Here is a 13,404-nt window from a genome sequence, read left to right as displayed (position 1 = left end):
AAAAATTAAAAAAAAATGTTGAACTTTATAAATTACTCTGATAAAATTTATGAGTTAATATATTACGATGTTTTGAATCTATGCAAACATAAATAAGTATAGCTTTACCAAGACAAACTAAGTTTAAGACTTTTTATCTAAAAAATTATTTTTCTGTTATAGTGTTCTGTATACTATAATACATACTTGTTGTCTTGTTACATTATCAACTTCATACACGTATCGATGATTATGAAAATGGCTGAAGTCATATTTCCTTTATTTGGAGGTATTTAGATTTTTGATTTTGAATCGATTAGAAAATATTTTGAAGTTGTAACATATAATTTTCCATTAAACATTTGTTCTTACAGGATAAAACTTATCTATAGTTGTACAATTTTACAATTTCAAATAATTTAAACCATTTTCAGAATTAATGATATAAATAAAAAACGATTTACATGAATAAAAAAATTGTAAATTTTATTTCATAAAAACGAATTAAATACTCATTTTTCTTATTCTTTATCACTTCTTTATAGCAGTAATTACATCTCAAGATAAATAATTTATCTGTATAACATGCCATTAAAATTGTTAAATAAACTTTATCAAATTAATACAAATTATATATTATTTCATACCTGAACTACTATCTGATGACACAATTAAAAAATAATTATGCAGATTCTTCGCAAATGATACATTTATTAAGAAAGAAATGAATTAGATTATTATCATTATCAAAAATGAACGCTATCTGAATTTCATTGAGTCTGATAATACAACTTCATTATCAATTCAATGTACTCCTGTTTTCACTTTTTTGAAAGACTCAGACTGCTTTCATAATCGCCGACACATATGTTAATAGGTATAACTTGAAGAGGGCTATCCAACCTTGTAGCTTGAAATTTCGTTAGACCGCTTTCGTAATCACTGACACATATATTAATGGGTATAACTTGAAAAGGACTATGCAACCTTGTGACTGAAACGTAGAATAAATATGGGCAATTGCAACATCTATATACTGGAATTTATTTAAGTATGTGCGTTAAACACTTAAGTAACACTATCCTATGAAGCGGACATTCGGAAAAATATTGTTCCTCTGGTATTAAAATTTTTAAGATGTAAATACAAGACATGTATAAAATATACTGTAATTTAAAAAAAATTTTGTTTTATAATACATTATAAAAATATTGTATTCAATAACAATACCGATTTTATGATTTTTCACTACTATTTGTTGTTTCTAACTGTATATTGTTCAAGTGTTTTGACATTATTATGTATTTCTGGGTACCACTTTCTCATTTATAGTAGAGGTATTTGAAAATACAACCTGAGTCAAGCTTAGTTTGGATTGTTGAAAACATATCAAGTATTTGATTGTTTAAGCAATCATAATTATTCAAGAAAACTTGATTATGTATTCTAACTTAATCATAGCATTATATTTGAATAATAAAATTTGCTTGGACAAGTTTTGGATGAGCTTCGATAAAGTCAAGAATAACTATGATTTAAATAGTTTGGAGTGGTTTGATATTTGAATATTTTTCTCCCTGGCAAATTAGCAAAAGTTTGAGAATAATTACAGATTTAAAATTTCTTTGAGTTTGACTTGACTTGACTTGGTTTGAAAAAATGATGTTTGTCTTGATTTGAGTTTCAATAGAATTTCGTTTCGTGCAAAAATTATTCTTCCTGTTTCATAAAGTATTCCTGAACGCAAAATATAGAGAAAGAGCGTCGGTTTTGGTTGACAATAACATTAATCTATTACGGTTGAAGCCTATCGCGAGTCCATGTCTTGCGTCATTAAATGAATATAGGATTTCAGTTAAAGTGCAATGGCCGTTGCCTTACGTTTGACACCCTCTTAACCCAGTTCTCCCTTTTCACACCTTTTTCCCGTGTTCTAAACGCGACGATTCCGTTCTTGCGTGTCTCGTTGGTTTGGTGGAAAGTCGAGTGTGTCGAGGAGCCCTATCTACACGCAGGTAGATACGAATACTGACAGGACCAGGAAGAACGAAGACGGGGAACGAAGGGAGAAGGTGGAGGCCCTAGGAAGGCTGGAAGAAGGTTCACGGCCGGGTGGTTGCTTTAAATCAGGCAAGTAAGGTGGTTTGACGGGGAAGAGACATCACTCGCCACGTGGAAGCTCGAAGGTCATTGTCCTACGGCCGAGCTTTGTCGAGGTGAATCGGCTCCGGGGAACCGGGTACCTGTTCAAAAGTTCCCGCCGGTTTCGGCGGTCTTTCAATGCTAGATGCCCAGTCCTTTGTTAGTTCATGTTGCCTTCCAAGCAAACGCGCTTCGTAAAAACCTGTGGCTCGTTTTGTTTGTTATACAGGCTTGGGTTTAACTCTCTACGGATCTTCATACTCGACGCTAAAAAGAGGATGTTAGCTCATCGATATCACTCAAGACTAATCTCGAGCGTCTCGATTCGTCATCGGCCAACATTTGGTTTCTAACTTCTTAGAACATGTATATAGACTTTGGAAAATTGCGACTGTTGCTCGAAATCAATTTTAACCCCATATTGCAAAGTGTCGCCCCTCGGGAACTTGATGAATATAAAATTCTAGCCAATAGTAAAATGAACTTTCAAATAATTCTGGTCACTGTACAAAATTTATTTTCCCGGTAGACTTCTTCGAAAAATGGCGACTGTTGCTCGAAATCAATTTTAATCCCATATTGCAAAATGCCCCCCCTTGGGAACTTGATGAAAACAAAATTCTAGCCAATAGTAAAATAAACTTTCAAATAATCCTAATCGCACTGTAAAATCTTTATTTTGACGGTTGACACGATAACTCTTATTCCCTTGAAAAGATTCTTAATTTATATTATTTGAAACTCAATAAATGGAAGTTTTCCAAATTTGTCAAACTTGTAATGTTTTTTTTTATACAAGTATCTCTTGGCCTTGCTACTTCGACCACGTGTTAGATTATTAATTAATCGACAGTATAAATAAAATTCAAGCAAAGTCTGTAAATTAAGAATATGTTTAGCGCGCGGATCGTTGGGAGAAGCACTCTTGCTTTCGTGGCGTAGCTTCGAACTGTTAAACGTCGAATTTCTAACCAATTACGGCAACCATTATCGCCGGCCAGGGACAGTGGAACGACGCGCGTAGAGAACCCGTCGTGACTGTAAATTTTTTACGAGCGTGAGATAGAAAAGGCAGCGGGCCGTAAGTTTCGGCTGCGTCGAGGACGAACATGCCGAACGAACGAGCGAACGAGCGTGTAGCACCTGCGGTCGACGACCCTTGCGGTGCTATCGAATACCTGCCGACACGACGATCCGCTCGTTTGCTCGCTCGCGATCTCCTCGCTCTTTTGGTGGCCCATTGAAAACTTTAACGGAGAAATCCACGCGTCGATAGAACAGAAAAGGAGCAATCACTCGTCAGTATTTTCATGAAAAAATATTTTTTTGTCTTTATTTCTATCATTGTAAACGCTCGAAGGTTTTGCTAAATGTTTGGTTACTAATGATAGTCCATTTAAGGAGAGATTTTATCGAGACACACGATATATACCAAAAGTAACTATTAGGTAAATATTAAGTGGTCCCATAAGTTCTATAAATTGATGAGGATTACATTTATATTAGATTAATTGGTAAAAACAAAATTTGTTGCATCGTCTTCCATTGCAGTGTTTTTTCATTTTTTTTTGAAAGAGAAATCAAAGCTTTTCATAACTGCAGATGAAAACTAAACTTTATACAACAATCTTCAGGCTTTTTAGTGAACAATTAAATTGTAACAATGTCGAACATTTTAATAAAAAACCAAAGAAGTTTTATGGTCGTCCCACAAGTTCTACCAATTGTTTTTTATTTTTTCATCATTTTTTTTACTGGGTAAATAATTTAGAACTCGAATAATGTTGAAAGGAAAAATGAAAGAAGTTTTATAGTGACAATATAATAGCTTCACCAAAAGGAAGGGGGAGAAAGTCGTCAAACGAGAAGAGGTTTACTGATTTACGTAGATGGTATGTTTAAAATACTGCTTTAAGATTGATACTAATGTAACATAAAAGACGTTCGATACTGTGGTATTATTTTTCTATAACAGATAGAAAGTAAAATTAATTTAAAAAATTTGTGTTTACTATTAATATATAAATGTTCAATTTCAATATGAATTTCAATTACAGTTACAATTAATTTTTGCGAATATAGTAGGTATTGTTCTTAATACGACGCATTTCGTCTTAAGTGCAATAATACTTTGAACAAAAATCAGGGGGTTTGACAAAATCAAAATTGTGACACTAACGTTTTGGCTGCTGCAATATTATTCTTCAAACTATGATACTCAATACGAATAACGTAAATAATCCATGTAGACGTTAAATAAATATACTTCGAAAGCTTTTGGTCAAGTAAATCAAAATGGAGGTTTTATAAAATCAATATTTCATCACACTAACATTTGGCTGCTGGAATATTATTTTTCAAATTATGATACTCAATATAAATAAGGTAAATAATCCATGTAGACGTTAAATAAATATACTTCGAAAGCTTTTGATCAAGTAAATCAAAATGGAGGTTTTATAAAATCGACATGCTAATAATTGACGAAGTAATTAAGGTATGTAGTTTCTTAACAACTTCTTTCATTTTTCAACGTTAGCACTTTTATAATTTTGTGTTTTTTATATAGAAAAATAGTGAAAAATTGGTGAGAAATTCTAAACTGTTCGCGGTTAAAAGTATTCCGAGGAATCGCGTATTTTAACGCGTAAGCAGATCCGGTGAAATCGGATGTGATCCCGGTTGCGCGCATTACCTCCTTAATGCGCGCTTAAGTTGCATCAATTCTGGATTAGAAACCGTTGCACAGTGACACCATCGAAAGCCTCATCCAAACGTCGTGCCTCGAAACTAGTCTTCGATTTTCTCAGCGATTATGGATGCCGAAGTTTTAAATACGACGATGATTGAAATACAGAGTTTGGAACAAAGTTCGACGAAGACGGGGGCTTAAACGGAAATTTGGTGGAACTCGAAGCCGCTGAAAGTTGGAACACTTGGCACGCTGACGTGAATTCAAATTTACGGGAAAGTTCCGGGGCCAAGATTTTGCCGCCGTTTGGGGAATTGTCAATCCCACCTCTCGAGATCCCGATCGCAAAATCATATTTGCACTTCGAGAAAATTTGCTTCTCGCCCCACCCGGAGGCAATAATTTTGTTAAGGAATGTTTACCCTAGGACAAGGAGTAAATCTTTGAATGTTTGATCGAACGTTCCTGGCCGACGTACGTATGTACGTGCACGCGGTTCGGTTCATTGAACTCCTACTCGACCTTCTCTTCTCGAGATTCGAGAAGTTGAATTAATATCTAACGAAAACCTTGGAACGTGTCTACCCTTCGTAAGTGAGCTACGATCAAGATTAAATGCACATAGCGGAGACCTCTCGCGTGGCTGAAGTTACGATGATTTAAAGGCAGCGAGAATGCTGGAATGAAAGATTTGTGGAGTGTAGATTACGAAGGGAACGGATAGTTCGTTTTATAATAAAAATAACTAGATAAGTTACCGACGATCGAGCCGTCGTTATCGAGTCGACGTTATACACAATCCGAACCGACAAATTCGTTCGTCACTTTATTTAACAGCGATCTATAACGTTCTATCGGTAATCTAAACAGCGATCTCTTCGATCCTCCGACTACAATGGCCGTCTCTTGTTTAGATCGTTGAACCTGTGCTCGACCTTCCCCTAGCTCGAGTTCAGGAACCCTAATTAATCTCCGAGTAAGCGGATTATTTTCGTCAGGTGAATCACAACGAACACATAACGATTGCACAACAAATGCATAAAAAGAATACGTAAGCAATTGACGATTCGCTCAGTGCCAATTATACGAATAAGTTACTATGAAATTAAAGAAAATTATCTGACAAGGTAAGGTTACACCTGTGGAGTCGTCGATTTTATTTCAAATATTTTCAAAAATATTTATTACATTATTTACAAAGATATTTAACATTTAATTTTAAAATTTCTATATACAGGGTGTTCCGAATTTTTCCGTACACACTTCAGCAGTCTACAAGTAAAATTAAGATTATAATGTTATATAACAAAAAATCCATAAATGATTTGTTAAGAAGTTATAACAAAAATATGAACAGTGAAACTCGATTGAGATTCAGGACATTAAGATAAGAAAAAAAATTTATAATAAAATAAAATCAATCTTTCGCAAACGTTCGATATCGTGAGTTTCTTTGAAATTTAGCGAACATAAACTTGAACAATAGTTCAAAATTTTATCTCAACAAAAAGTTATCATCGAAGAAAGAATACTTTAACGCTCAAACTAAATGATAGAAATTAAACTCTGTTTGTTTAGTAAATAAAAGAACATCACATTTCATACCTTTGTCAAAACTTCCTAACAAAAAATTTATGAATTTTTTGTTTTGTAACACTTTAGTCTTATTTTTACTTGTAGAACACACTGTTAAAGTATGTACGGAAAAATGTGGAACACCCTGTATATGTGTAATGCATTAGTTTTAACCAAATCCAAGGTATTGTAAAAGATAACAAAGATAACAAACAAAATAAAGAACAAGAAACAAAAATTGTTATCACTTGTGAGATTAAACTCAGAATGTACGGGAATCCCAGAATGAAATGTTAAATATGTTTGTAAATAATGGTCATTGACAAAAAAGCTTGGATGCATGTCTAGTTAGGTTTGCTCTTGAAGCGTCAGAAAAGGTTTAAATAAAATGACTGGGCCAGAGCTTGTACAAAGCTTGTACAGAGTTAACAACAATAGTATATTCATATCTAATCCATAATTTGTTGTTAAACATAGAAAATATATGATGAAATGCCTATACCAATGCCTTAAGATTTATTTGAATCATTGAATCGTTGGATTATATAAAGTAAAAATTATTTTTTTGTACAATTAAACGCCATTTAGTTGTTATTTGGTAATTTTGTCTTGTTTCTTCGTATTTTTGGCACTCTGTTAAAATGTGATCAATTGTTAGGGTCGAGTTGCAATTTTTGCAAATTAGTTTTTCTTCTCTCGACATCAATTACGAACGTGTTAATTTTCAGTGTCCAAGTCTGAGTCGGTTTATTTCGAAACTAGTTACTAGGGTTTCTTCATTAAATCCCGTCTTGATTATTTGGAGTTTAAGACTACCAAATTTAATAAGAAATATTTCTCCAGAAGTTAATAACTTAAAATTTAGTTAAAAAATAAGATTTATACGTCGTGCTATCTTTTTGTCGCGTAGCGTAAAAACATGGGCCCAAATGGATCGCGTTGAAAATAGGTATCTAGAAAAGAAATCCTTGGAACGAGGAACCCCATGACCAGCATCGATCAAGCATCGCTAGATCGTTGAACTTAGACTCGACCTTCCCTCCGCTGTCGCGTAGCCGAATCGATATTCAAGGAGAACCTTGAAAAGACCCTACTACCTTCGCTCCGGCTAGGCGAGTATCGAGAGTAGCATAGACTCGAAGGCCTAGAGGTGTCGGAAGAGGCATGGTCCACGGCCAGGAAGAACGGTGGGGAATACCTGTAGGGGGAGTAGAGAGGCAGAAGAGGGGGAGTAGTAAGAAACAGCTGGTGGGTTGAACGAGCCTCGAGTTCAATGACTGGAGAACGAAGGAGCAAGCCGGGTTTCGAGTTAGGTAGGTAGGTAGGTAGGTAGGTAGATAGGTAGGCAAACGGAGAGACACGTTTGCCTGCGTAGACGCGCGTCATTATCGGCGATGCGGGTGTATGTGTGTTAAAAACGCGTCGTTGGGATGCGTCGTGTGTATGGGAATCCCTATGCAACGGACCGCGACGCCGACGTCGTCGCCGTCCACGCGCGTAATTCTCGACTTTCGGAACAGCCGGAATCCGCGTGACTCACGATTTCCCGTCTTGGCCTCCGCGTGGATCGTTTTACGCTGACACGGAACCGAATTACCGTTTGTCCACCGTCGCGTTCGCGCGGTTTTCCTTCAACACGTCCGCCAACCGAGACAGAGTTCAGAGATCTTTGTCTCTTATTGTGGAATACCTTCGCGCCAGATGTCAGCAGTCTTTGTTTCGCGAGTCGATTATATACCGAGATTAGTCTCCTCGAACTGCAACTTTGTTACTTATCGAACGGAGTGGATGCAGTACTCGCGAGACATTCGCGGTCTGTTACTAGGGGCATTAACAAGGACACGTACCAAAGTGTAACGCTCACTTTTCAATTGGCTTTCGCACAATGGCAACGCTTGAAATACCGAATTGTACAGGATGTTGAAAAAGAAGGGTTCAGAATGTGCAGATAGTACTTGCCAATTGGGAGGATGAAGACTTGATAAACGTGGGATGAATATTCGCGAAATTATAAACAATTTTCTGCCGATGCTTGCAAAAGATTTTTCACGCTCGTTTCGCATCCTCGTATGAGAGAATTTCAAACTATTTCAAAAATTTCATACACCACACTTTTAAGAAACACTCGAAGAAAAAGTTTGGAGGACTTTCTAACGAAATTTCGATTTGACGTGTTCACTGCCAGATGAAAATCGTATAATTTTCTGCAAGGCTAAAGACTATTATAAACTACATAATCTAAAATTTCTTTCAGTACTTATTTTCATTAACTTGCTAAAATTCACAAATCCTATTCAAATCAATATCAACTTGAGAATTCATTTTTCATATCAAAGTCAAAGTATTGAACCTTGTTAATTCTATCAGAGTTACTTGCATCAAAAATAAAATATTTCATGTAAATATACAGGGCGTTCGGCCACCGCTGGGAAAAATTTTAATGGGAGATTCTGGAGGCCAAAATAAGACGAAAATCAAGAATACTAATTTGTTGGTGGAGGCTTCGTTAAAAAGTTATTAACGTTTAAAGTTCCGCCCGTACTGAATTTTTTTCTCGAAAGTGGGTAGGATTTCAAGGGTATGTCTAATGACAACCAAAAATAATTTTTTCAGAATGATTTGAAATTTTTTAATTTAATTTTTTAATAACTTTTTAATGAAGCCTCGATCAAGAAATTGATATTCTTAATTTTCGTCTTATAGAAATTAATTACAACAGTCGTTTTTATTTTTAAATCTTTTACTTTTACTCTATCTTCCCGAACAAATTTAAATTAGAAAATATTGTAATTGTAGTTCTCAAATCCACACTACACTACTAGGATGCAGACTGGTCCAATTATTCTCGCATTATAAGATCTTTTTATACAGAAATTTCTCAAATTATTGTACCACCATTCATAAACATACAAGATAACGCTGCTTCTAGCAATAGTAACTAATTAGAAACTATGTCTTCTTGTTACTCGTACACAAATATTACAGCAATTGCTTGTTGAATATTTTCCAACATGAAGAAATCCTCTTACAAAACCAGGTATCATTAGCTTTAGTATTCTAAACACCATCTCAAGCCTCGTAAACGATTATGCACCCTTTTAAGGCTTCGAAATTAGGAAAGATAAGGGCATATCTGACTCGCGTGGTTAACCGAGTAATTCTCTAATTAATTTCGAACAGTTATCTTCAGAATGTTGAACGATTCGAGTGAAAGACCAACGAAGCTCCAAGTAACCAGTTTAACATATCGTCGAGTCTTTCGTATTCTCGACCGAGCATGATTTTAAAGAAGACGATTTAAAATACTCTGACAGTTCCGTCACTGATGTCGGTGACACTATTGTATGCGCAATCGTGGGAGGGTGGGGACAGTTAAAATTCGACGTAAAGACATTTGCGAACGGTCGCTTCGATCATGGGCCTGCCGTAACGGTACCTTGGAACGTAATTTGGGTAGAGCCACCCATCGATTTACACAACCATGAGCCGTCGTCTACCATCCGCGTTCATCCCCCTTCCTGTATTTCATCCAGCACAATCGATTCCTTTCATAGACTTTTTTCGACAAAGGCGACATCGCTGCAGACAGAATTTGTTCCCATAAGCCGAGATTTCCATAGAAACGTCCGCGCCTAAGATTTATAAACGACTCGATGTCTTTGAAAAAAGTAAAACCGTTCGAGCGAAAAATATTTTGTATTGTTCGACCCGTTTCGAAAGAAAGCTTAAAAAACGGTAACGAAATGGGCAAAGAATAATCGATCGTATCGAACTGCCGTACGTCAACGTCGCCTACATCGACTATCCTCGTCGATATAATTCCGAGTGTCAATTGAACTGTCAACGTGGCCATGACGGTATCCTTACGGGATTCAGAATTTAGATTGCGATTGGCATTCCAGGCGACTTACGTACACGCGAAACGCCACACCACCATCGGGCTCGCGTCTACGTAAATGAGTTCGTTCACGTACGAGGTAACCGCCTGCCTACCGACATGTGTACAGAGCGTACGTGAATACCATTGATGGTTACCAAAGTCAAGAGCCACGAGAGGCTCGCTCACGTATCTTGCATAACATCTTACGAGGATTCATAAACCCGTATCCCACGTAACAGAGATTCCACGCGAAACATAAAATACTGAGGAACTAGTAAAGGGAGTAAGAATCAAGGAGCAACACGTGCGAGCGTACCTTCGCATTTCGAAGGACTCCGTTCTTCCGAAACGAGTGTTATGAAATAGTCGAAGAATACAGAGGGACAAAGAAATCACGATTATTTTCCATCGTGGGCTACGAAAGATTTCCAGATACTTAGAGGATTTGGAAAATATATATTTTGTATTGGTATGGAAGATTATATTTCTGATATTGGTATTAGGTATTTGTGTAAACAACATGTAACTGTGAGGAAATAAAAATTGTAGGAGAAAGAATTATATTTTTACTACTATAGATATTGTGAAATAAATCCCTTACGGAATACAATGGTTGCAATAGTTCAAAAACTGTTGATTGTTGTGCTGTAGCATTGCTTTTTATATGGTAAAGTTTGGATATTGTTTGAATAAATTCTATGCACGCAGAAATTCATTTAAATTCATTTTCACACAGAAAGTTTACTCAAAAAGATTCGTTAATACTACTTAGTAATTATATTTTCAGATCTTTCAAATGATTCATCATTTTTCCGTTTAAACAAAATTACAAACACTGTATAAAACGTATTAAAATTGACTGTACTATTATTTATATTTGACTATGTCAATATATAAATATATAGTATGTATAGATTGCTGGTAAAATCTGTTGAGTGCATATTTTACTATAACGATTCTTTTCTCAGTTAATTCGACAAAATAGATATAAATCATGTAAAATAATGGTTACTCATAAAAACTACAAATCTTATAAAAGTAGTAATTACTATTTTTTGTATGTTTCTTATCACAATATTTTCAATTGTCCAAAAGATATTAACCTATTTTTTAATAGTTTCTAGAATCGTTTTAATCAATCCCTTAATTATCTAATAAGAAAATGCTAGTAAAATTGCATTGTTTAAATAATGCAACAAGTGATGTATTTAAATACTGCATCTTGTCAGCAGCTGATTTGGGTCACGCATACGTATGACTTGTGGTAAGTGAAATCGATGATCCTTAGAAGATAATCAATAATCAGCATATATATAAACATAAATGAATACAATTGTATATAAGCGTACATAAGTAAGTACATCGAAAGCCGAAACTCCTCGACACAGTAAAACGTGGTATAATTCGTTTTATACGATCAAGAAAAGGTGATTCTTAAGATGGATATCGCTCCAGACATGTTCATCTTTCGTACAGCAGATATTTATACTCAACAATATCGTTAAGTCTCGGAGTTGTCTTTTTTTTCGTAGTCAACAACCGAAGTGTTGGACAACGAGTGAGAAAAAAACATTGCCTTTTATTAAACAAATTGAAAACAGATTGAAAGCATTTAATAATATCGGTACTAGTAACGAAGAAGTACGTAGAACATTGTGGTAAATTGGATTGAATGAAAGAACGCAAGTTAAGAAGTCGCTTTTTAAAAAAGCGCATAATGTTATGCTTCAAATTTGCGAAAAAATACGTTAATTTGTCCAAACAAGATTGTGGATTTGTTTATCAACGTCGTAATTTTGTTCATCAACGTAAGGACGTATATATCAATCACGTTTTAAAAAATTTATATCAGCAATTATTGATAAAATGTAAAGTACAATATAGGAAACCCACCCTTCCGAAGATAAAAATTAGTATATCGATTCGTTTACCGTTACTACTAAAAAATTCACGACTGAAATATTCGTCGAAACGTTTAAATATGTTCGAACGCGTAATATGACAAGTCCCAAGGTTTAGATCGGAAAAGTGAAGATTCAGGTTTCGCTGGAAGGGCAGAGATTCGGAGGTGGAGGACGTGCGTGTTGGCAAGGTAGCAGCGGTTCGTCAGGTCCGTACTTATGTAAATGACACGGCGGGCGAAGGCACTTTAGTCACCGGAATCCGGACTTGACCGGCCGTGCCATCGCGAGTACCACGAAAGTACCTGGTGGCCCGTGAGAGAGCGGACGAATGCGTGTACGTAGGAGCGCGCGGGCGGCCGGTGTGCGTGAACCGACCGCGTGTTAAACCGTACGTGTACGCCGGGTTCGTCGACCTTAGCTTTTGTTCGTGTCCCAAGTGGCGAGCCCGTCAACGTTTAGTTCGAAAAACGGCAGCGGGCGCCGGCCCCCGAGCCGTGTCAGAAACCAAAATCCACTCGGTCGTCCGGTTAGGTAATCGATCGCAACGCCCTTACGTTTACCAAGGTCTTTGCCACCTGTCACAGGAAGAGTATCTCGCTTTCCTACCTGCTTTCCTCCCCCCCTCCCTACCTCCCTCCTCCCATTCCACTCGCCAGTTCCTCTTTCTCTTTCCACCACTCCCCCCCTACCCCTCTCCGTCCTATTCTCTTGTCGCTATTTCCCTTCGATAACCCTTTCTCTTTTTCCAATTGTATTTCGAGAAAAAAGAAACGAGACCACCGCTTTGACCTTTTAAACGAAAACGCTTGTTTACCGTGATTTCGCATTTCGAGCGACTTCAATCGATGATCTCTCTCGGTTACGTGTTCGCGAAGGTTGGTGAATAATTTGTGCAAATGGAGCTACGTCGATTTAATTTCTCGATTCTTCGTTTTATCCCCGCTGCGGAAGCTTTTCCGCCGTCCGCGCGATCGATTTTAGTGAATTCTAGGAACTTTCGATTTCCCTTGGCTCCCCATTCTTATTATAGCTTCTATAGCGGTCCCGGGTACTATACCACGAGGATTGGAAGTATGATTTGCGCAACGATGTTTTAAAATTATCGGCTACGGATCGGATCAATGACGATCGCGATGTATTCGTTTTAGCGTGTATGCCGTCGAAACCAGGGGGTGGACGATGACGAAGACACGAAGGAGGCACGCGCACTCGACGCACTCTAGGAACCAGAA

At 36.7% G+C, this 13,404-nt stretch overlaps 1 protein-coding gene across 1 annotated transcript in view; it reads right to left on the bottom strand.

Annotated features, from left to right (window-relative positions):
• The window catches only part of Hr3 (nuclear hormone receptor 3 ROR-beta), a 315,339-nt gene that overhangs the window by 267,203 nt on the left and 34,732 nt on the right, over positions 1-13,404 (bottom strand). The gene's annotated exons all lie outside the window — the stretch shown is intronic.

Source organism: Colletes latitarsis, chromosome 6, assembly GCF_051014445.1.
Source record: "Colletes latitarsis isolate SP2378_abdomen chromosome 6, iyColLati1, whole genome shotgun sequence".
NCBI lineage: Eukaryota > Metazoa > Arthropoda > Insecta > Hymenoptera > Colletidae > Colletes > Colletes latitarsis.
Note: the sequence above shows the minus strand (reverse complement) of the source record. Positions and strands in the feature narration are given on the sequence as shown.